At 37.2% G+C, this 23518-nt stretch overlaps 1 long non-coding RNA gene across 1 annotated transcript in view; it reads left to right on the forward strand.

Moving 5' to 3' along the window:
- Window positions 1-18406, forward strand: part of LOC106019000 (uncharacterized) — a 236403-nt gene extending 217997 nt beyond the window's left edge. Inside the window, exons 8-9 of the long non-coding RNA XR_002404884.4 lie at window positions 14000-14121; window positions 16336-18406. This is a non-coding gene — a long non-coding RNA (uncharacterized lncRNA). The remainder of the gene's footprint in view (window positions 1-13999; window positions 14122-16335) is intronic.
- Window positions 18407-23518: the final 5112 nt, after the last annotated feature.

Genomic DNA, 23518 nt, shown 5'->3' on the forward strand with positions numbered 1-23518 from the left:
AGGTCAAGTACAGTGGAGCGGTTGTTATCCTTCCCAGTCCCATCATTGGACATTTAAGCTTTTTCTTAGCTTTCCATCTTGTCACCAACTTTCCAGATTTTTTTCTGGAGAACATATTAGTCTTTTGATTTCCAAAATGTGATGATTTAAATTTCTAGCTAAAATATTGCATATAGTTGACACAAATAATCTACATCTCAAGCAATCTGCACTTCTCTAAAGATAGAATTTATTGAATATTACCACTTTTGTAGACCTGTGGATAATTCATCAGGTAGTCTACCACAAAAAATTCATTAAAGAACTAATGGTAGTATGAAACAATGTTATCACATTTAAAATAATTACATGATGAAAAAATAGTGTTATAATTTAATACAACTTAGGAAAATGACAGAGCAACCCAAAATTTCAACCATACTTAGCAAAAATGACTCAATTCTATTACTTCAAAGCATATGTGGGATTTTGTCATTGAGAACATTGCTTTTGACACATTTCATAGGCACAGTTGGTATCTGTAGATACAAAGTTTCATCAGTTCAATTTTCTGAAATGTTAGCATGAACTTCCCCAGTTAATTTAGTCTGCATATGCTTGGGGAGCTTCCTTCCTTCCTTCCTTCCTTCCTTCCTTCCTTCCTTCCTTCCTTCCTTCCTTCCTTCCTTCCTTCCTTCCTTCCTTCCTTCCTTCCTTCCTTCCTTCCTTCCTTCCTTCCTTCCTTCCTTCCTTCTTCCATCTTTCTTTCTTACATTCTTTCAGTCACTGACAAACCAATTTTTCAGTAAATCTTCCTCAATTCCAAATCTTCCACAATTCTTTTTCTGGTAAAAATTATTAAAACCTGTAATTACTGCTTGTTTCATGGCTATAGTAATTTTATCTGGCTTATAGAAGTGGCCAGTCTAGTTCCAACTCAGTGAGATTTTGTCAGCGTTTCCACTACCCAAGATGAGGCAATTTTGTGAATAACTCCCCCCAGCAATTTTCAGTACAGCTTGTCACTATTTCATAATCCACCCCTTCATTTTAATTAATTGACAAAAACACCTTTTGACAAAGTTTCAAGAGACATCCCATCCCTTCATGCTTTTAAAGGGTTTGCTTTTCTATTGGGAAAACAACCTGAAACAAGCATAAAGTTAGTTTTCTGATGTGTGGTGCTATAAATAATCATGCATCTTGTGTCTGCTTCATCAGCTGTTTTTCTTACAGGGTTGTCAAACACAGGGGAATTCATCAGTGAGGTACAATGCGCTTTCTGCAAGACTTGAGTTCATTGTTAGGCCAGTGATAGATGAAGAAAAGCTCATCACTTTTTCTAAGGAGACATCAGACATCTCTGCCCGAGGTTTTACAAATATTCTTGGATGATTTCAGTTTCATAAGCATATGCACTAATTTGCACTGCCTTTGAAGTTGCTGATTTGTACTTTTGTAGGCCTTCATCTGAACAGTTGTTATTAACACCGATCCTTGTTAACTTTTTCAGATGTGCCTCAATAGTGCTTTACATTTCCCCAGGATGATGTATGCAAGGGAGATATTTCTCTCTATGCTATCCATAAACACAGATTTTGCCTGTTCTAAATTAATGCTTCTCAGTTGCAAGGCATAGACTACAATGTCTAGCTTGAATTCAGACGGAAAAGTTTAGCATGTTTAGCATGTACCACTGCATCCTATTGTCCAATAGCTGGATGCTGTTCACGAACAACTTGTATCTTTATAGTTGCCACCTGCTCTGACTAAATTGATGATGTGTAGGCAGTAGGATGGGGACAGAGAATAATTTCTCAGAAATAAGAGGCAGGAATACAGTGTGAGAGCAGGCTTGGGCCAGGGAGTGGTGATCCTTCGCTTGAGTGAATCCTTCCTTCCCAGGGAAGCTGCTTTGCTAGAGTCCTTCATTTCATTGTGGAGGTTCCCTACCATAGAGGAGAACAAGTGTAACGGGGATGGGGGATCTCAAGGATGGAAAATAAAGTTAAATAGAGTCAGAAGTAAGCAGCAATTGATGGACATGTGCTTATTTAACTTCCTATTACACTATCCTCCCAACCCACTGAAGTTCAATGACTGCTTTTGTTTTTAAATGTTTACACATGCTGTAACTTTGAAAGTGCAGTATGTGTGAAAAAGGTTGTCCTTGTGTTTACTTTAGCAGCAGTGTTGCTATCTATACACTGCACTGTGAGCCCTTTGTTCCTTTACTATGGAAAAGAGACAAAATACTCTGTATTCACCTTCACACTCTCCAACATTTCACAAACCATCTTGAAGAAAGTTCCTGTGCTGATAACATGCCAGGACTGGCTTTCCTGACAGGCAGTAGGTGAGCTATCCCCAGTCAATGAATTAATGTGGGGAAACTGCAACATGCTCACATACATTCATGCATAATTAATAGATTAAGCATGTCAAACCAATTATTCCTCACCTACGACTCCTCTGGTGCACCTCAGAGCATTGAGAAAAGTTCTGATAGCCATGGTGGGATTTAGATTTCTGCTCTTAAGTAATTTACCCACTTCTCACATGAGGCCTGGAAGAAGTAGGAAATATTTTGTTGGAAGGTAAACAATAATGCCACTGTCTACAATAAATGGCTCCAGTCAGCACAGCCAAGTTTCATTCCTGATCCTGTAATGAGAAGTTCTCAAACTCTGGCAGTGAAAATTCCAAAATGTTATTTTTACCTCAGGCTTGTAAGGCAATGAGGCTTGTTTGTTCATACTTTGTGTGCGTGCATATGTCTATCTACCTGTCTGAGCTTAGTAACATTTGAGATCTTTGACTAATTCCAAGAAAATCTGTTGAGGAAGTAGAAATCCCATGCAAACTACAAAAGAGTTTCAGAAAAGTAAGCATAAAAAAGGGACATTCTTTTGGTGTCTCCATCAAGGGAAAGACAAACATATTTTACTAGCTATCAGAAATTGCTGTTGAAAGCCAGGCTTTATTAGCTCTTTTCCCCCTTGAACTACAGCTTTTAAGAAAAGTTTTCTTTTACCACTTGACTTTTGCCCATGAGCCTTTTTGCAGCCATTACATGCAAAAGTGGTAATGCAGCACAGGCACTTAGCCAGAGCACCCCATAGGGAAAGAGCTCCATCTGAGTAGATTATTACAGATCTCCAGTTTGTGGCAAATGGGAATTTACACCATTTAGGTCTATGTTGCTTACAAGGTTGTCAGATTCAAATTCAGTTTCCTAGTACCTTGTCCAAGAAGATAAAACTGGTAAATGCCAGTCATGACAGTGTTGTTAAATTCAAATATCCACCACCTAGGCCACAGGAAAATATGAGATTTGTTTAAAAATCACAGGGCTTTGTTGCAATTTACTTCTATTCATGACTTGCTATAACACACTGAAATTGAAATTACACAGGCTTGAAAAACATGATATGCATAGAGAGAAATATCAGTTGAAAGATCAGGCAGGTGGGATTTACCAGTTATCTTTTTTTTTTTTTTTTTTTTTTTTTTTGTGAAAACGTCTGATTTTTCAACTAAAAACCCTTGAGGTCCCCATTGTGGCAATTTTGTTCCAGTAAATCTGGGATTTTGTTCTTGTTAGAAAAACACCACTCCATGGAGTAGTCTCCCTCATTAATCCTCCATTTAGATTATTTTCAAACGTTTTGAATCAGTGATACGCTGACATTGATATCAAAGCCAAATAAACCACGTTAATGCAATTGAATCAACTCCAACTGTTACTGTTAAACAGAAAGTAGATCAGTAAAAATTCCTGAAATAGAATGATAAACAAAAGTATCTCATTAACTAGAACTAAGTAAATCATTACAATGCATTGATAAGGAAAGATTATGGTTCTGATTGTAAAAATACTGAAGAGATAGAAACAGTAATATAGGAACAGCTGTAAAACGGCAGATCTGAATGCTCAAAAGCACATACTACAGAGCAAACATTTACACATACAATAGTAATAGACCTTCTTCATATCAAATTGTCTAATACTTTTTGAAACATAAATAATAGAAAAAGTTTCATCACGGGCTATTTTAGTTTCATTGTCTTCCATTACTATAATATTTTGCAGGATTTTCAGAAATATAAGAAGAATTATCTTAATGATATTTAGGAAAATCCTTCAGAGATCTTTGAAACATCCTAAATATTCTCAATGTGAGCCTAAAGTGTTGTAAAGGAATCAGAGCTGCTGGACAGGGTTGTGTGTCTGATCTTGATATTTCAGAGACACTAAATTTTTGAATGAATAAATTTCTTGGGCTTTCTCCTACACATGAAGTCCCTTCAGAAGGGAGCATGTGGCACTGAATTGGGCAGATGACATTTCATAGCAAGCTTCTACATGACCTAACTCCTTCTCGTGTTTACCCATAAGATAGCAGACCTGCATGTTGGAGAAGCAGGTGTTTCCAGTTTTACATCAGCTGAGTCAGATAGATTACAGTCTTTTAAATAGGTTTGTCCACAAATCTCAGATAAATTGTATAAACTATCAGAAAACACTGGGACAAAATTTCCTGGTGGAAATGAGTTGTATACCTGAGAAAATGCAATCATTTGACAACTTTTAGCCATTGACTTCAGCGAGAAGGATAGAGCCAAGTGCAAGCACTTCAGACATCCTTCTCATGAACAACATTTCCCTCGTTTTTTGTTTTGTTTGTTTGTTTTAATTGTTTTCCCATTTTCCCCCAAGTGTAAAGACAAAGAGCAGATTCTCCCCACCAATAAAATGACTGCAGCATTTTACAAAGGCCTTATTTGCAAGTAACACAAATGGCACAAGTATCTTTATTTCATCTCCTCAATGACCATCTTTATTTCGTCTCCTCAATCAAGTATGTTCTAAAATATGAAGAATGGAGAAGAAAAGACCAGAAAACTTCTACAGCTGTTTATCTATGCTAAAAAGTAATTTATCTGGAAATAATCAATTTTGACTATATTTGTTTTAAAATCAGAAGATAAAACAAAAAGTAGAATTTTTAGTATTATTATTATTATTTAGTAGTATTATTAAAGGACATATTAAAGGTCTTTCTTTGGAATAATATTTTCAGTTTATCAAAATAGGATCTTTTCATTCACCTGAAATAAATATCATTTTTTGCATAGCTTTCTGTAAAATAATTCTGCAGGTTTATTTATTTATTTATTTATTTATTTTCACCCCCTTGGATAGAAAATCCCCTTGCTGACCAGCTGTACAAAATAGCAATGAAACATTTTCTCTTTTCTGTCAAGCAAATTCTTACTTGTATTTTGAGCAATGATATACTAATCTTTGCTGTTTTATGCAGAAAATGCATAAAATATTTACCATACACTTAGTGTACACTAATTCATTCATCTCCAGAGCACTAAGCTCCTCAAACTTTATTTAGCTTCAGAAACCACTGTAGGTAAGAGAGCAATTTACAAAGTGGGAGATAGTGGGTATGGGAGTAACTAGAGATGTTGGAAAAGGGTGTCTTTTTGTCCACCTAACCTGCTGGGAACTTTGGACAAATCCTTTTGCCTTTCTGTTCCACAATCCAGGCCCCAAAGCTGGAAAAACAAAAATAATGCAGGTTTATTGATAAAGTTGATTGTGATCGATGTACAAAATGTTTCCTAGGAGCTAGATAATAAAAATAGTTTATTATTGAATCCCATTAGGAAGTGAGAGAAGTACATGAGAATGCCTCCAATCACAAAAAGGGGTAGAGGCTGGGATCAGTGTGAGGTTTGTACTTCCTAATCCCTTGCTTCTGCACACAGTTTCTCTCATTTTAAAATATTTTAGTAAATGTAAATACTTTCTGAGATCAAAAAATAATTGTTGTTGTTGTTGTTGTTATTATTATTATTATTAAAATTTCCTTAACAGGTCTCACAACCTTTCTTTATGATCTTCAAATCCAAGGACTGTGATTTCCTCCTGTAGAATATATAATCAGGAAATAAAAATAGTGAAATCTAGAGCATCTATATTCTGCCGTGGTCTTGAGGGTAAATCTGGGAAATTAATACAAGTGTTCCAGCACTATAAACACCAGGGAACACACAGTCCAGCAATAAGTAGAATCTTTGTGTACAGATGAGCAAGCACGTGATATACACGGAAGACTAGAAAGAGCTGTGAGTGATCTTGTCCTCTGGCCTCTTGATGGGACTTTGATGGTGATACTACTAGTCAGGAGGTTTTCGTGTCACCTAGCAGAGATGGCTTCTCTCTTGCTATAATCAGTGGATTAAAACAGAGATTCTTCTAGCTTACAGAGATGCTGTTCTGCCTTTGACCTGAGATACAGACAGGGAAGACTAGCTGAGGGAATTAGGCTGCTCTGTTTGGTGACAACTCTTCCAGCTTCCTTTCTTTTCCCAGTTTTCTTGCCTCTTTAACTCAAAATTCACAGCACTGAGAATACTTTTCTGTTCAAACCCATCTTAAGAATGGATAAAACAGCTCCCTAAGAAGGAAACAACGGAAACTGCAATTTTAGCATTCCCTGCATGGGTGCTTTCTGGGAACAGCTATGCCAATGAATGCTCAACATAGCGTAACCTCTGCAAAAAAGCAATAGGTATCTTCCTTCCTACAGCAACTGGAATATTTAAAATACTTTATTACTTTTTCCCATCATTATAAGCTGAATGAGTTTCCCAACTAGAGGCTACATTATTTTGTCAAAGTGAGTGTGAAAAGACTTGCATTTTATTTCAGCTCAGATTCAACCTCCTGGGAAGAGTCCAAGACAAGCACATGATATAGCTGGCAGTCATCTTCACGCAGTGTTCTTGAAGTGATATCCTTCAAATGCGTGATCAAACCAGACAGTAAAAGGAAACAGAAAAGAGACAGGCTTTATTTCCACTGAAACCAGGGATGATTCTAAATGCTGGGAACATCTCATTGATTATCCTTGCTTTGACTCTAGCCTATGACATTAATATGAATATCTCAACTATTCCTTCCTGTGAGCAAGAGATAAAACTTGCAAGCTCAGAAGAGGATGGTGTGTACAGCCTGACTTTGAAAAAATAACCGAAAATATTGTCACAATGAAGATACACTAGAAGAGAGAATGTGGTTATTCTAATTATGCACGTTTGCCCTTAAATTATTTCTGCCTCTTTTATTTTTTTTCCCAAGTTGAGCATTGGCTTCATGACTTATCTTCTCAGCTTTCCAGAATTTGTGGTGTGTTTCATTTTGTTTAAAAAACTAGGGCAAACCCAGGGAAATGACTTCAGCTCTGTGGTGAGAATTGCTAGCTGCTAACTCTCAACCACAGAGTACTGCTGGGAAACTGCATATTTGCATCTGATAACCATTTTATGGGAATGTGTGCTGACCCACAGCTGTGGTTCTCCACAAAATGCTGGGAGCATGAGTCTTCTTCTACCAGGCATACTTTGTGTACTATTCTTAGCTTCTTTTTTTTTTTTTTTTTTTCCTAGCAGACTTGTTCTTTTCTCAACTAAAGGGTTCTCTGTATCTCTGAGATTAAGTGAAAGTAAAAAAAAATAAATTAGTGATAGTACTTTTTGTGCCTAATTGTATCTGTAAATGTTTTGTAAAGGAAGGTAACTCCATTAACTGTGGGTCTGGTATATGTTGGTGCATGTCAGAGAAGGACTGAACTAATTGTGTTTATTGGTTTCTGCGACTTCTGAAGAATCACTATTATTTTCAGTTATGGCATTTATCAACTCAGATTTTGCAAAGATCAAATAAAAAGAAAGCCTACCTGTCTGCGCAGGAAATATTCCAATAATATTAGGAAGCCTTCTCCCCAGGATATAATTTTATGCATTAAAATATATAAATACATATTTAATTAAGAATATTCTTGGGTAGTTAATGAAGTTGTAAAGAACTAAGCAGCAATGATAGTAAGATTTTATGTATGAACTCTTTGGAACAAAAATTGTATATTGTGTTTTCCTAGTGCCTTCTCCTCCTGTGTGATAATTGGAAATATTACAGTGTTAATAGATGAAAATGATCTGACGTTTTAGTGCTTTGAGATAGATTCAGTAACATGTTCACAAAATCGTGCCTGAATGCATTGATATGTCAGATACAGCCCTATAAAATCCCATCAAGGTTATTTTTAGTTCCCGGGAGAAACTTTCATTATGAACAGGCCTTTCTAACACTTAGCAGGACTGAAAGACCAAAGCAAAGTGTAACAATTTGAACTTTTCTTCCACTTGTTTTAAAGAAAAATGAAGGTTGCATAAGTCTACCGAACATAGATAGAGGCTTGTTTCCCAGCCGTGGAAACAGTGGTATCTCTTGTTTTCAGATAAGTTTAGATGAGAGTTGTTGATTTAATCATGGCATGTTCCTCTTAGCAAAGATAATCAACTTTCAAGAAGACAGCAAACTGGGTATGCCAGTACAATCTCACCACACACACGCAGTCACACATGCATGAGCACACACACTTGCATTTATACAAGTGAGTATATATTAGCTGGCAAAGTAAAACAATGTGGAGGAGAAGGTCATTAAATTCTACTTAAAGGATCCTTTCTTTCTTCCCCTTTTTATTGCCTTTAGCAGTTACTTGGCTGCCTTTAGAAGCAATTAATCTCTGGGCTGATAACATTTCACACAGCAGACTGGAGAGCTCTATTCAAACAGAGTGAAGACAGCTATAAAGTTTCCCTCCTGAGTCCCCCATATGACCTAGGAAGGCTCCATCCTGTTCCCTGCTTGAGAATTCACTGGAGTCTCATCAGACATTTTCACAGTCCCCATATCTCATGGGATTGGAAACTGGCCTGCAATGTCTCTGTTTTTCTCTGTTGTCCTATCTATCATCTTTTAAATACCTCCAGGCTATTCTCATATATTCATCCCTTAAACAAAATTAATATTGCAGAAACTGTGGTGGTGATTACTGGCAATACATGCTGAATGCATGTGTTGTTTCTCAGGGATGTTCATAGAATCATAGAATTATAGAATGGTTTGGCTTGGAAGGGACCTTAAATACCATTCAATTCCAACCCCCCTGCCAGGGGACGTCTCCTACCAGACCATGTTGCTCAAAGCCCTGATTTTGAACACCTTCAGAGATGGGGCATCCACAGCTTCTCTGGGCAACCTATCCCACCACCCTCAGAGTAAAGAATTTCTTCCTTATATCCAATCTAAATCTATTTCCTATTAGTTTACAACTATTCCCCTTGGCCTGTCGCTACACCCCCTGACAAAGCGTCCCTCCCCAGATTTCCTGTGGCCCCTTTAAGTACTGGAAGGCTGCTGCAATGAGGTCTACCTGGAGCCTTCACTTCTCCAGTCTGAACAACCCCAACTCCCTCAGCCTGTCTTCATAGGAAAGATGCTCCAGCCCTCTTATCCTCCTCTAATATGTCCATGTCCTTCTTGTATTGGGGGTGTGCAAGAAAATGAAAGCCCCCAATGTATGTCATAAGGCAGCTTCCTCAGATATAGACCTTTCTTCCCTGCTTTGCTGTTCTTGAAACATATGTTCCAACAAACATATCACTTAGGAAACTGAGACACAGTGACCCTACAGAAACTACCATTTCCGTTCTTTTGGGCAACTGTTTTGTACTGGAGAAATAATTGCTGTGACAATTAAAAGTGCTGTGGCAATACGGAACCTTAAACAGAAAACCAGCATGCAGTCAATACAGCTTTCTTGCAAAAGGTATTTATTCAGAGCCTAATTGGGAGTATAAACCTGCTCTTCCTTTCACGTGTGATGTTAAAGTATAAGCTACTTATGTGCAAGTTGGGAAACTGATGAGCTGTATCTGCCTCTCCACCTCACTGCGAGCTAACAGCAGTCTGTGGGACCTTGGGCTGCTTTGCTCCAGTGGATAGTGTAGGTACAGGAGGACCCTGCCTGGCTGCCACCTGCCTGCAAAGCAGCAGTAGTAAAAGAAGCCACTTCCTGTGGTTTCTGCTCCTAAGTCATTCTCTCAGGGCATCTAAGGCAAGAAAACTTTGCCGATTTGAAGTCATTCATGTAAACATTTCAAATCACTTGTCTGCTTTGGAGTCAGCAATTTCACTTGCATGACAGTCTAGTTCAGTGAACAAATGAAATGGTTTATTTATAAGCTTGCTTCTCACCAGGGAGCCAATTTCTGGTTAAAATTAGCTAATTGTCCCTTTGATGGATTTCTACTTGAAGTAAATAGAGGTCATTAAGTTTCTCTGTTAGGCTGCATTCAGAAAATAGTTATCTGTCAAGAGGTTGACCTTACTGAGAAATCCCAGGTAAAGTCAACTATTTGGAACAGCTACTTAGCTTTACACATTGGTGAAGTGCCTAGGGAGGAAAGGGATGCCATTACACTGGCAGTATCCTCATACTGCCTTTTAAGACTGAATATACAGCTTAGAATAACATGAGATATACTTGTAAACAAAACACTTTTGGGGGTACAGAATGATTTTAATTTCCCTTCTTGGAAACACCAGTACTCTGTTGATGAAACATTTCTCATTAGACCTCCCAAATGACCACTGACTTCTCTTGAAAAGAAGCAGCAGTGCTAATAAAACATTAGGCATTCTCCCAAAGTCAAACAGTTGGCTCAATCTGTAATACCCAAGCTTTGCCAAACCCATTAATATGATTTCCCTGTCTACTAGGATATTGTACACCTGCATTTCAGGCTTCAGAAGTACAAGGAACCTTCTGAAATGCAAATTAACTAAACACCATACATCAGAATAATCTAATCTGCTGTTATCTATGATTTTACACTGTGGCACATCCTCAGCACTAGGATATATTATGGAAGGGAGAACTCACTATTGTACAGTTTAAGCAGCAGCACCTCATACTGTGGGGAAGTGCTGTAAGGAAGGGATTTGGCCCAGAGTTATTCAACGTGTTTATGTTCATGTATGTACATAAATTTATGTTTTTTTTTTTTTTTTTTTTTTTTTTTGTTTTTTTTTTTTTTTGTGTGTGTTTGTTTAAGTATGTTTATGTTCATGTTTCTGTTTATGTATGTATCACATTTGTTAAGTCTGAAGGTACGGCTAAAGGGTGCTGCAAGCACCAGGGAGGATAGGGGAGTAACAGAGAAGGACCTCGAGTTGTCAGATATGTGGGCTGGGAACACATAGTTGAAATCCATCCTGGACATGAGGAAAGTCAAACAGGAAAAAAAAAAAAAATAAATCAAAAAACCCTCCAGCCCCTGTACTTAGCAGAAGGAAAATGTTACAGAGCTAGAGATTGAGCTGTGGTGACAGCTGGTTACATAAAAACTTGCAAATCTGATACAGAATTCAGATTGTATATCTGAACATACAGATACAGATACAGAATGGTAAAATATGGAATCCCAGCACAGACAGTGTGCTGAACTAACTAAAACTGAATTAACATATCCATAGCTCTGTGTTGTTGGTGTCACAGGCTAAGAAATGATTCCTGCACCTCATATATGACACTGATTAAACATTTATGAGAATGGTATGAAGCCAAACTAGTGGTCCATATACTCTAGACTATTATCATCAGAAGGTGCTAGATAGATGAGGGTAAAGTGTATGAAATCCTAGACCAAATGTCATCATCATATCCTTGATGGGATAATGGCATGGCATGTTCCAAAATTCCAGGGTCAGACTTGAACTAGGCTTGTATCTCTTTATGTATTTCTTTACCTTGTATCTCTCAGGGACTGGGAAGATATGAATTGGTCCTGGGAAGACTGTTAAGTTGGAGAACTGGTGTAGGTTTCTGTAATCCTGTTACAACTGGAGTCAATCTCTTTGTGTGACTCTGCACCAGGACACAGAGTTTGGAGTTCTACCATACCCTAAGTCACCTACCCACAGGGAAAATTCCCTTCATAGCCTTACTAGTTAGAGGTTGTGCTGTATCCTGAAGTGAGGAGGCTTAGATCCACTCCAAAATTCTTTAGACAAATGTTAGCCCTGTGGTAATTACTGTTAAACTCCCACTGAGTTCAGTGGGAGCAGGATATCTTTCAATGGTTATATATTATATGACAAGGACTGTGGAGAAATTAAAAATCTGAGTAGGCAGCCTAGTCAGTTTCTTCCTCTTATAAATTTCCTACCTCCCTTTTGCTACTCCAGTAACAACTTTATCTCCCCAAAGGTAATCTCTGGAAGGTATCAGCTATCCATGAAGAATTATACACTATTTAATAAGGAAAGAAGCCATGGGAATCTTTCACAGAATTTCCTCAATATTTTTTAAAGCTCAGTGCAAAAGTAGGTTTGTGAAGAATAAAAGGAAGACATAGGAAATTAAAGTTTAGTGTTTGATAGCCATTGTTTTAAAATACACAAACAAAATTGGCAAAGTTACCTCCTCCATTAAACAGAACGAAAATGCTGAGTAGCCATTTGTGGTTCTTTCTTCCCATCCTTTGATTTAAATACTGCTTTGAAATACAAAAAGCCAAATGTACTTTTCCTTACACTGTGGAGAAAGGCACAGTGAAATGCATTAGATAAGCAATTTCCCCTGAACTCTGTTTTTTGTCCAAAGAGTATTTTAGGACTGTATTTTATCCAAATACATCATTTTCTACTACAGAACCCACTGTACCTACAGGAGACTATGAAGCTGCAAACTCCATTCAGATACCTTGATAAGCTCCACTGCTGAAGAAATTTATCTTTCTGGAAGGACAGCAGTCCTGGGTCAGCCTTCTGATGCTGGCACTGATTGTAAAATTAATTTTACGTGCATTTTACAGCCAAACTGAACTAACATATCCAAAAGCCCTCCTCTCCTTTTTATTAAAAAAAAAAAAAAAAAGCTTTTTTTTATTAAAAAAAAAAAAAAAAAAGCTTAACTGTGCCAGAAAATTGTCAGGTAAAAAGATGTTAAAATTGACCAGAGCTTTTAATGGTAATAATCTACTGCTCCAAAGTTTTCTGTACAGTCTTTCTGTGCTTTCTGATGTGCTTATATGTCACATATTGAGACTGTATGAAAAAAACACTGTTTATGGAGTGAATCTTGTATATGGATTTTATACAGCACATTTGAGCAATAAGTATTATTTGATTTGCATTAGACAGTGACTACTTGTGGCAACATTCTGTCTTTTAAATTGGCCAGGAGTGATTTCTTCCCTTACCAGAGGATGAACTGACTTCAAATCTAATTGACTGGAGCTTAGATTGAGCTACTCTGATCAGCTACTAGAACCAATGTAAATTGAAAGGCATCAGCTGAGGCTCATCTTAATTTAGTTTCTTGCTGGATATTGGAATTGATTAAAAATTTTTATAAGAATTATTTTTTTTTAATCCTTGTTTCAATTCCAGACATTTTGTCTATAGCAATACAATGTTGAAAATCACTAAATGCAAAAACAAAATTAGGAAAAATGTTTAATATAGACTATTCCTATGAAGCAACAGAAATGAGATTTATGAAGTATTTCTAGGATTTAGTATTGTTTATGATATTTAAAATTTTTCCTATGTGAGACATTCCAACTAAAATATCTTGATTTTCTCACCCATAATATTCATATAGTTTTGGCTCCTTTCCTTATAGATGTAGAAATGTACTTTTCTGAATATTTTAATATGCTGCAGGCTATTAATTAATTGCCCACAGATTGAAGTCTTAGATTCTATTTTCTGATTTTTTACTTTATTATTATTATTATTATTTAAAATGTAGACCAATTCAATTATCTCTAACAGTAATGAGACTGTACAGAGAATGAGACTGTACTGAAATGTATTCTGATGAAGAGTTAGACCTCAATTAAATTTGAGGGAAGGCGGACTCACAGCTTGGTAATTTCTGTGCTCTCTGTAGCTCCGGAGTGCAAATTGATGATGAGCTGTAGAGTCCTGTGGAAAATGGTATTCTCATTGAAATTTCTTCACCTTTCCTACGAATATTTAAAAACTCATTGGATATTTTAAAATTAATCATATGTCCGTTCAGGTGGCTCTCCCCTTGGCATATTAGCTTTTTGAAATCTTTTTCCTTTTCACCACCTTTCCTAGGCATTGAATAAGTGACCACAGTCACCTTCAGCAAGTTTTTGGACTCAACCCCATGGCAGAACATCCAGAAGTGGTCTTTGGTGGGTCCAGCTAGCCATTTGGATGCAAGTCTTTTTCAACAGGTAGGTCAAATTGCTATACTTGACTATTATTATGGTATATAACATGACACACATTATGCTTGTTGGCACTTTATATTACAAAGGATCAAATTCTGATGTTTTTGCTTTAAACAATTTTCCAGTGAAAATAATGTTGTACAATTGGCTTTGATCACCGTATATATAACTAGCAGTTAGAGCGGTTTGTGAATGTTAACAACAACCATAGTGAACTGAACAAGAAGTAAATGAGTTATTATGAGAAATTAGCAGAATCTAGCTTTACGGAAACAAGATGAACACTTGCAGCAGAAGAGAAACAGAAGACTAATTGCATAAGAATGCTGGCAGGTAGCAAACACAATAAGTATCCATGAAATGTGGGTCCACTTAGTAGCTCAGAAGAGTTTATTTTCCTAAGTATTTTACTGCTATTATGTCTGTAATTCCATAAACAACAACAACAAAAATTAGCCAGCTGTTTTATAGAAGCAGCAACAACAACAAAACATCAACTAGGAATTAGGTATTTCTGATTTTCTCCTTATGGGAGTGTGAGAGTCCAGCAGCTGCTACAACTGGCAGTAAAGTCACCGTTTCAAAGAATTCATTGAGCAGTAACTGTTAAAAAATCCAGGTTGCCACTAAATCACAGTTCTGCTTTTGGTTCCCACAGTGTTGCAAGGCCCTAAGCTATTCACAGCTGCCACGCATCTCCCCAGAGGTGTCTGCATTTCAGTGGTACGCAAAAGAATACCAAAATTACATCAACAGGCAGATTAATATACTCTCTAATTCTGTATGACAAGCAATAAATAAATGCAAACTATCATTTCATTCAATAGGTGACACAATTCCTTTTTAGACAATAGAAGCTTGTGTCCCAGCATATTACTAGGAAATAGTGAAAGGCTTTGAATACTTGGCTACCTCTGTTGCTTCACTGCACTGTGTGTGGTCACTTTGAACTATTTTGATGCATTTGTGTAATGCTACAGACTCAGCATGGTAACTTTATGTTGATTTCCAGAGGAACAAATAGTTACGTGATACACAATGCAATCTTGAATGATGTTAAATCTCATTGAAAACACACAAATATTGAACTTGAATGCAGGATAGAATTCTAAGAGGTTTATTATTACTGGGAAGGGATATTATATGCAGAAGAAATATAGTGGATTCGAAGACAAATAACCAATAAGGTGAGAAGTGCCTTTTATAAAGAATGCTCAGCAGAGGATGTTTTTTACTTATATTCTCAAAGCACGAAAAATAGTCAGTAAGTAGAAAGCTAGATGAATACAGTTCTTTACATATGAAATAGTGATACTTCAATGTTTGTGTTAAATCAGGGACTCACTGACACAAAAGGGAAAGAGTTCCTAAAGGCAGAGGTAAGATGCCAAATGTAACTGAAGAGAAAATGAAAACCAAGTGATTGTACAATTCACTAACATTAAAACAGTTCCCTTATCTCTGCCCTTTAAATATCTTCATAATTACAAATAATCAGTGTACTTAATGCTTCCCATGACTGTCCTAAAACTGAGTAAGACCTCACCTACACAGTGAGATTTCACAGAGCTACACACAGCCTATGAAAGGAATGTCACAAAGCAACCCCAGTATCATCTCTCCTGTTTTTCTATACAGGTTTTATTACCTTTGTAGATGATTAGAGTTCCAGTCTCCTGGATAGATTTCCATGTAGAGATAGTGCTCATCCTCACAATTTAATTCTTCCAGAAACATAAAACAAAACTTACAATAGCAACAAGTCCACAATTATTTGAAATACAAAACAAAAGAAAAACAAAACAAACAAGCAAAACCAATATGCTCACTAGCTTCTCTTAAGTCAGAGGAGAGATTTAGACTCTAAACTACTTCTACCTCTTAGTGGAAGTGATTTATTTGAGCTGCTACCATCAAGAACATGTTCTTTGAGCTGTGAGCTGGATGTTGAAATTTGCTTATATAATCATCTGTTTGTTATTTTAAGTCTTTTTTTTTTTTTTTTTTTTTTTTTTTTTTTTTTTAAATCTGTACGTTTGAAGTGAATATCTGTAGGGACCTATCTCCCCTTGAGCTGCACTTAGCAACTTGAACTTAATGAAATATCTTTTCTCACTTTTGTTTTGTCACTTTCAGTAGCCAACAAACAATAGTAGTTTAATGTTGATCACACACAGCCAAGCCTGTGACACATTTACAGAAATGTTCTTTTTCCAGGCTTGTTTCTTCCTTTGCAACACAGATGAAGAAGAGCTGTCTGCAAAGTTAATCCAAGCTGACAAGCTTCCTTCATATTTTATGTGTCCCTTAAACTCAAGCTGGGACAGAACAGACACTTTCTGCTTACAGTGCTAATGCAAGAATGTCTTCCCCGTGGTCACTAAGTGAGCGTAACTGTCTCTGGCAAAGGATGGAATGACAGCAAAAAGAAAAGGCTCATTTTGCCCACGAGCTTTCTCAGATACCAGACATTCAAGAAAAAGGTGCAGAAGGTTTTGAAGTCCTGGACACAGATGTCTCTGAGTAACTAAAATCTACCATGTCTACTCACATTTTGGTGATCATATTTATACTGTGGTCATTTCAGCCCAGGCTTCCAAGTATGAAAAAGGCATGTTCTGTTTTTCTTAAATTGTTTGGGTAGGTTCTGAAAGTGACTTTTGAGGCTGTAGCTATGGCTGGCTACTTTCATGGTTATAGTAGAATGCTTGATAAGATAGGAAAAATAATGAAGGGGAGATATGAAGAATAGAAGGGATAACTGGTGACTTTGCAACTGCAGAAATGTAATTAACCAAATATGCTCAATCCTTTAAAACCAATGATCGGCCACTTGTAAGGTTCTGGTTAACCTTGGCTTTTAAGTAGAGTTCTGTACTGTCTTTGTAATCAGTAATTCAAAATGTTCATACAACCATGACACTTTTTTGTTTGTTTGTTTTGTTCGTTTTTCCCACTGTATTTGACTGTCCATGTCTGTTTTAACCACATAGTGTAAAACATATAAGAAAATATTCCTTTGTACCATGATTTCTTATTCTTATCACCAGACCACGTTAAGACAGTTTGAATCAATTCACAATTCCACATGCTGTGGTTATAAGTAATTTGAAAGAAGAGCAGGTGGAAGGAAGAAAATCACACACAAGATAAATATGTGAGATTTCTATCTGGAAAGTCTTAAATAACAATTTCCTATGAGAAAGAGTATTCTAATTTGGAAGTTTTGACAAAGTGTAGCTATGAGCAACTCAATTTCTTCTTATTCATTTTCCATAGTCCCTTCTTTGTCCAGGTATGTGACTTGTGTACATATTCGTAATCTATATGCACACTTCCACAAACACACATACAATTTTAAGTCTTTATGGAAATAATAGAGATTCAAAAACGTCTGTCAGGGAGCTGGGGGTCCACCAGGAGCTGGAGGGGACACAGCCAGGACAGCTGGTCCAGCATGACCAAAGGGACATACCACACCATGGGGCACCGTGAGATTATTAATTAATTAATTAATACTATTACTTTATAATAATTAATAGTGGGTTGTGAGCAACTGCATTGTATGTCATTTATTTTATTTGTGATTTTATCATAATTATTAACGTTATTTTCCCTGTTAGACTATCTTTATCTTTCAACTCAAGAGTTTAACTTTTTGTTTTTGTTTTTGTTTTTGTTTTTTTCTTTCCCTGATTTTTCCCCATCCTACTGGGGGTGGGGTGAGATGAGTGAGTGAATGGCTGTGTGGTGTTTAGCTGCCTGCCGGGTTAAACCACAATGACCTGTGAGGGCTGTAATCTCTTGCAAACATATGAAGGAGCAGCGGAGAGCAGACTGTGAGGTCTTCTGCTTGCTTGGAGTCTGGAGAGTAGTCTGCTGGCTGGGGAGTGTTCGGCTCTTTTCAGACAAAGCTGAAACTTCCCTGTACTGAAGCCATCCACACTTTCACCTTAGCAGTAGGTGGAGCCCCTAAATCTGAATCAGAAAAGGGTCAGGTCAGTTTAAAAATACTTCCAGTATTTTTTCCCCTTTACCACAGTTCTCTGAACAGTCTAAACAATGCTTCTTATCCTCAGCTACTGACAATCACACAAATTTAATACAAGATATGTATTTTCCAAGTCTTAATATGCACATTAAGACTTGCAGATTTCCCAGATTATTTAATTTCCTCAGACATGCATATGCTGAGCCATTCAAGTTACTTTTTGAAGATGACAAATATTTCCTACTGCCTTCTCTCAAGAGAAGTGATGTTCATATCTTGCTCTTCCTTGCTGCATGGAGAAGTGACCAAGCCCATACTCAGGCAATGGCTGAGCACAAGGGCTGGTAGAACCTACTTCTCCTTCTCAACTTGGGGTAGAGAATGAGGAACCTAGTAAGCTTAATAGATTTGTCCTGACTTTCCAAAGACATTGCTGCAGCATGAACTGCTGCAATTTCCAGGATTCATTGCAAGAAAACTGAGACCTTCTACAAGTTTCATGACAGGCTTAGAGCAAAGTATGGTGACTCTCTGAACATCTCACTGTCAGGAGGGAAATAATTTCTCCAGATTCAAAAGCTTGAGTGCATTGTTCTTCATCTAAGGTTTCGGTTTTTTGAGCTGCTTGGAAGATCCAATTCTGTGCAGCAGAGGGCAGTAGCTGACACACATACACACACACACACACAACTGGCACATGCAACTCACATTTAAACATGCATACATACCCCTTCGCAATATTTTTAAAACATTCTCCCTATCTACGATATATATGGAGAATAGAAAGTATTTTCCATTCTCCCTGTTAAAAATGGGCCATCAAATTTTGGATCTCTGCAGATAAATTAATCACTCCATCTGAACAACTGAGCTTAAAAAAAAAAAAAAAAAGTTCTTTATATTGGACAGAGTATCAGGACCTCTTTGCCTCTGATTAAGCAACTTACATCTCCAGTTACAACTCTCAGACGTGCTCAATACTGCATTTATGGGGTTACAGCAGCAAGGATATACCTTTAAAAAGAGTTGAGTGTTTTCTATTTCTGTCTTGATGGACTTTTAAACAACCAGCTGTAATGAGACCAAGAGACCGAAAAGCTGACCGTGACACTGAATTAGCTAGTCAGTTCATTTGTCTTCATCTTTGGTGGCTTTTTCTCAGTCTGCCTTTCTGAAGCCAACCCAATAACCACAACAACATACTACATTGAAGAAGGAGCCATTACTTTAGGTATGAGTCAGATTTCTCTTTGTACAGGAAACTATAAATACACACAGCTTCCTTCTATGAAAAACATTTTACAACAAAGACAGAGGTGAAGGAAAAAGTATGAAGAAAGGGCAATTTCACTGGTTTTGATGTTTAGGAATTTTTTGTGTGAGTTTTTTTCACTAGTGTGTGATTGAAGAATATTCTGCTGTAAATCAACCAAGGGTGGTCATGTTCTTTGATTAAAATGATTGGTTGTTTGAGACACACCTAAGAAAAATGGTCCTGGGGCTTTAAGGAAAAGTCAGGCTTAGCTGTTGAATTTCTTCAGGGTCATTGATGGTTGCATTTGGACACTGCTCTGGCAGATAACAGAGGTTGCAAGCAGCTGGAAGTGAACAAGTGTATCTAACTTTTTTCTTAATCCACGAATGATTTGGATCCAGTGTTTCAACCCATATCTTCCTGATATATAACTTTTTGTTTGGGGCATTTACGGTTGCTATGGTGGGTTCTGGCATCGCTACAAAACTAGTTCTCTATCTTGCCCAAACTAATGAAAGAAATCTCTGACAACTAATGGAGAACAATCTGCTCATAGAGACATGCTTTCTAAACCTCTAGTGGTTAGTAACTGGCTTGTAGGTTTTCTTCAGATTGTTTCAGCAGCAACATTGTTATCCAGCTCACTGTTTTCTCTCTATCTTATGGAAACATTAGTCTCGATGATACTCCTTGCAAGTAAGATTTTTCAGCATAATTTCATTTAACAAAATTAATTAGTTTTTAAATTATGTGATTTTAAGGAGTATTTGCAACATAATTCCTTACAGAAGATAGGGGAACTGAAAAATGTCCTTTAATTTATATTATACAAGATATTCTTATTAAGGTTTATTTGTTTATTTATTTATTTATTTTTAATATGATCTTCCAAATGCTGGAATGTGTGTATAAAAAGACTCTTAATGTTCTTTCTTTCCAATTTGCATAGCTGCAGAGAAAAGCTTTAAAATATCAAACAAGTGCATTCCTCAGTCTTACAAAAGAGAAGACACAAAATAGATCAATATTACTATCATAAGACATAATTTATTTATCTACCTATTTATTTATTTATTTTTAGGCATGTCTCACAATTTTAAGGACCCTGATTTGTAATTTATGAAAGCTCAGAGTTAACAAGATTATTTCTGCAGTTGGGCCCTTTAGAGTTTAAGACTCTGGCAAGTAAAGCTAGATGGGAAAGAGCTGGGTTACTGCTGGCCCTGAATCAAATCATTTTCATGGACACCCAGGCAAGATAACAATAAATGGTGCTTTCAATGCAGTCAGGAAGTGACAAGCAGCAACAAAAACTGAATCCAAGTTTTCTGTGGGAAATTCTCACTGCCTTCTGATGTGCGATTTCCTCCACTTTGCAATGAAAGTAATAAATGGCTAAACATTTGTGTTAGCGATCAAGAGCATGGCTCAGACTGGGCCTACCTGGAACTAAGGTCAGAGGATGTCCTACCTGAACCTGTGACCTTTCTTAACCATGCCTATGACAGGTCAATTTACCCCTGTCTTTATGGCCTGACACTAACAAAAGAGGAGAGCTCATGCCATACTGATCTCTGTTGCAAGGGGAAAAAGGGACCTGAAAGCTGAGTTAAGCACACAAACCCCTCTGACCTATATTTTTGGCCACATTCTTGGCTGTAATTCAGGCTGAGAGAACCTCCCCTCTGCTTGGGAAAAGCTCTGCTCAGGGTATCTACTGAATAGAGCAAAGTGTAGCACATTTAGTCCTGCTCAAGCCTGGCTCTATCAGACACGAGAAAGAGCTTGCCTTTTGGCAACACCGTTGAGCAATCCTGGACCACCAGGACATACTGACAGCTTGCACCAAAAAAAAAAACAAACACTGAAGCACAGGGTTCAGGTTTCCACTTTGAAAGACAGGAAATGTGGGATTAAGGGGCAAGCCTAGTTTTGATCTACATTGATAATGTGTTCAGACTGCTAATCCTCAGATTAGCACACCTCATCTCATCAAGTACCACAAAAATGTTTAAGGGGTTGGAACACCTCTGTCATAAGGAAAGGCCAAGAGATCTGGGACTTCAGCCTAGAGGAGTCTCAGAGAGGATCTTATCAATGTATATAACTACCTGAATGGAGAGTGCAGAGGATGGAGTCAGACTCCTTTCAGTGGCACCCAGTGCCAGGAGAAGAGGCAATGGGCAAAAACTGGAATGCAAGAGGCTCTGTCTGAAAGCACGTCTTTACTGTGCATGGTGATGGAGCATGGGCACAGGTTGCCCACAAGGAGTCTCCCTCTTTGAAGATCTTCAAAACTCATCTGGACATGGTCCTAGGCAACCTGCTATAGGTGGCCCCACTTGAGCAGGGAAGTTGGACAGATTGTCTTCCAGAGGTTCCTTCCAACCTCAGACATTCTGTGATTCTGTGATTGTGATCTTTTCTCCTCACACCTTTATGTGAGGAGATTTTTGTAGGGGACTAGAGTTTTTTCAGATTGCCAGGTCTATGCAAACCTGACAGAGTTAGTTGGCCAAAAAAAGAGGCAATTAAGTTATCCAGAACCTTCTGTGTTTCCCGTCTGTATCCATCATTATCTTTGGAAGTTTTTCCTCCTGAAACATCCAAACACCTTTTTGAAAAAGTCATCTCATACATCAACACTTTACTTTTTAAACTATACACCTGTTTTTTTTTTTTCTTTTTATTTTTCTTTTTTCTTTTTTTTTTTTTGTGTGTGTATATGTTTTTGTTTGTTTTTGTCTATCTCAAATTCAAAGAACTCATTCAGATTTTGTTTGTACTTGACTTTAACACGTTGATAATACATTGATTGACAAAGGTACAGAACTTGGAGTGATTTTGATTGAACCTGGTATAACAGAGATCAGAGTTTAGCTTTATATGTAAGAGCAGTAAGTCAAGGCCATAAAGACATTTTAGTTACAAACAAAATTGTATCCTTGGAATAACCTGTCCAACGAGTAAAACTTCCTTTATTTCTTGAGTTCATATATATGTACTGTTTGCCATTTATGAGACAAAACAGAGTTGTTTTACTCTGTGATGTGGAGGATTCAGCTTGAGACATCTTAGAACTGTGATCTGTAGACTGAACATCAACCCCCTGAAAAGCAATGCTCCTTGTATTTGAGTATGAACATTCAGAAATGGAGATGGGCAAAATGCTTGTTTTCTAGTCAGACTCTTCAAGTTGATATTTAACATTTGTGATTGTCATGAGTTCTACTGAATCCCTATTGGAGAAATGGAAATCCTAACTATTGTTTGAAAGCAATTATTTATTTGACAAGCTCAGTTGCCACTCATGCCATGGTTCCCCATTGTGAATATCACAAACAGCAGTTCTCATCTTGCTTGGAGCAGGTTTATGATTGTTGAACTCAGTGAAGGAAAAAGTGAAGAATTTATACTGATTTTATGGTTTTATGCCTGTTGCAGGGAACACACGATGCCTCTTCCAACAAAACATTAAATTTTGTGCAGAGAGAACGTTTTGAATAGACCTGAACCAGCAGAATGAGTTTGTAGCACCTTTATTATGCAGCTACAGCATTTTTGACTTTGCAGTAGTGAAAAGAAATTATGCTATGGAAAGCCAAGAAAGCAAATCCTCAGGCAGTAGCATCCTTTTATGCATGTTTGATAATGGTTTTGTCTCACATTCACCCTTTGAGGTACTTAGCACTTGAGAAATATTTCAAATAACAGGGAACTTTTCATATCATAATTCTACGAAATCATAAGTATAAACCATAACTGGTATTACACAGAGCAGTCACTACTGTAGACTCCACTGCCAGTAAGCTCTGTCTGTACTTCAAAAGGACAACCTATGTGGAAGACAAAAGGCAAGAAATAATACGTGAAAATATTGACACTATGTTCCCTACCAAAAGAAACAAGTTTCTAGGGTCTTATTTTGGAATGGTAGCAGAATCAGGAATAGAAATAACATCTCTTGGAAATACTTTCCAACTCTTGAGCATCCTATATAAACCTTGATAACTTAAGTACCCTTGAGGATAACAGGTCATGAAAGCAGGTAATTCCCTTCAAATTTTCCTCCACCATCAAAGTTCTTAAAAGTAGGTGAGGAATTATTTCTCAGATTTAATCTCATCTCTCTGTCTTGCACCTATTCATAGAAT

The sequence above is a fragment of the Anas platyrhynchos genome, chromosome 2 (assembly GCF_047663525.1).
Source record: "Anas platyrhynchos isolate ZD024472 breed Pekin duck chromosome 2, IASCAAS_PekinDuck_T2T, whole genome shotgun sequence".
NCBI classification, from domain to species: Eukaryota; Metazoa; Chordata; class Aves; order Anseriformes; family Anatidae; genus Anas; species Anas platyrhynchos.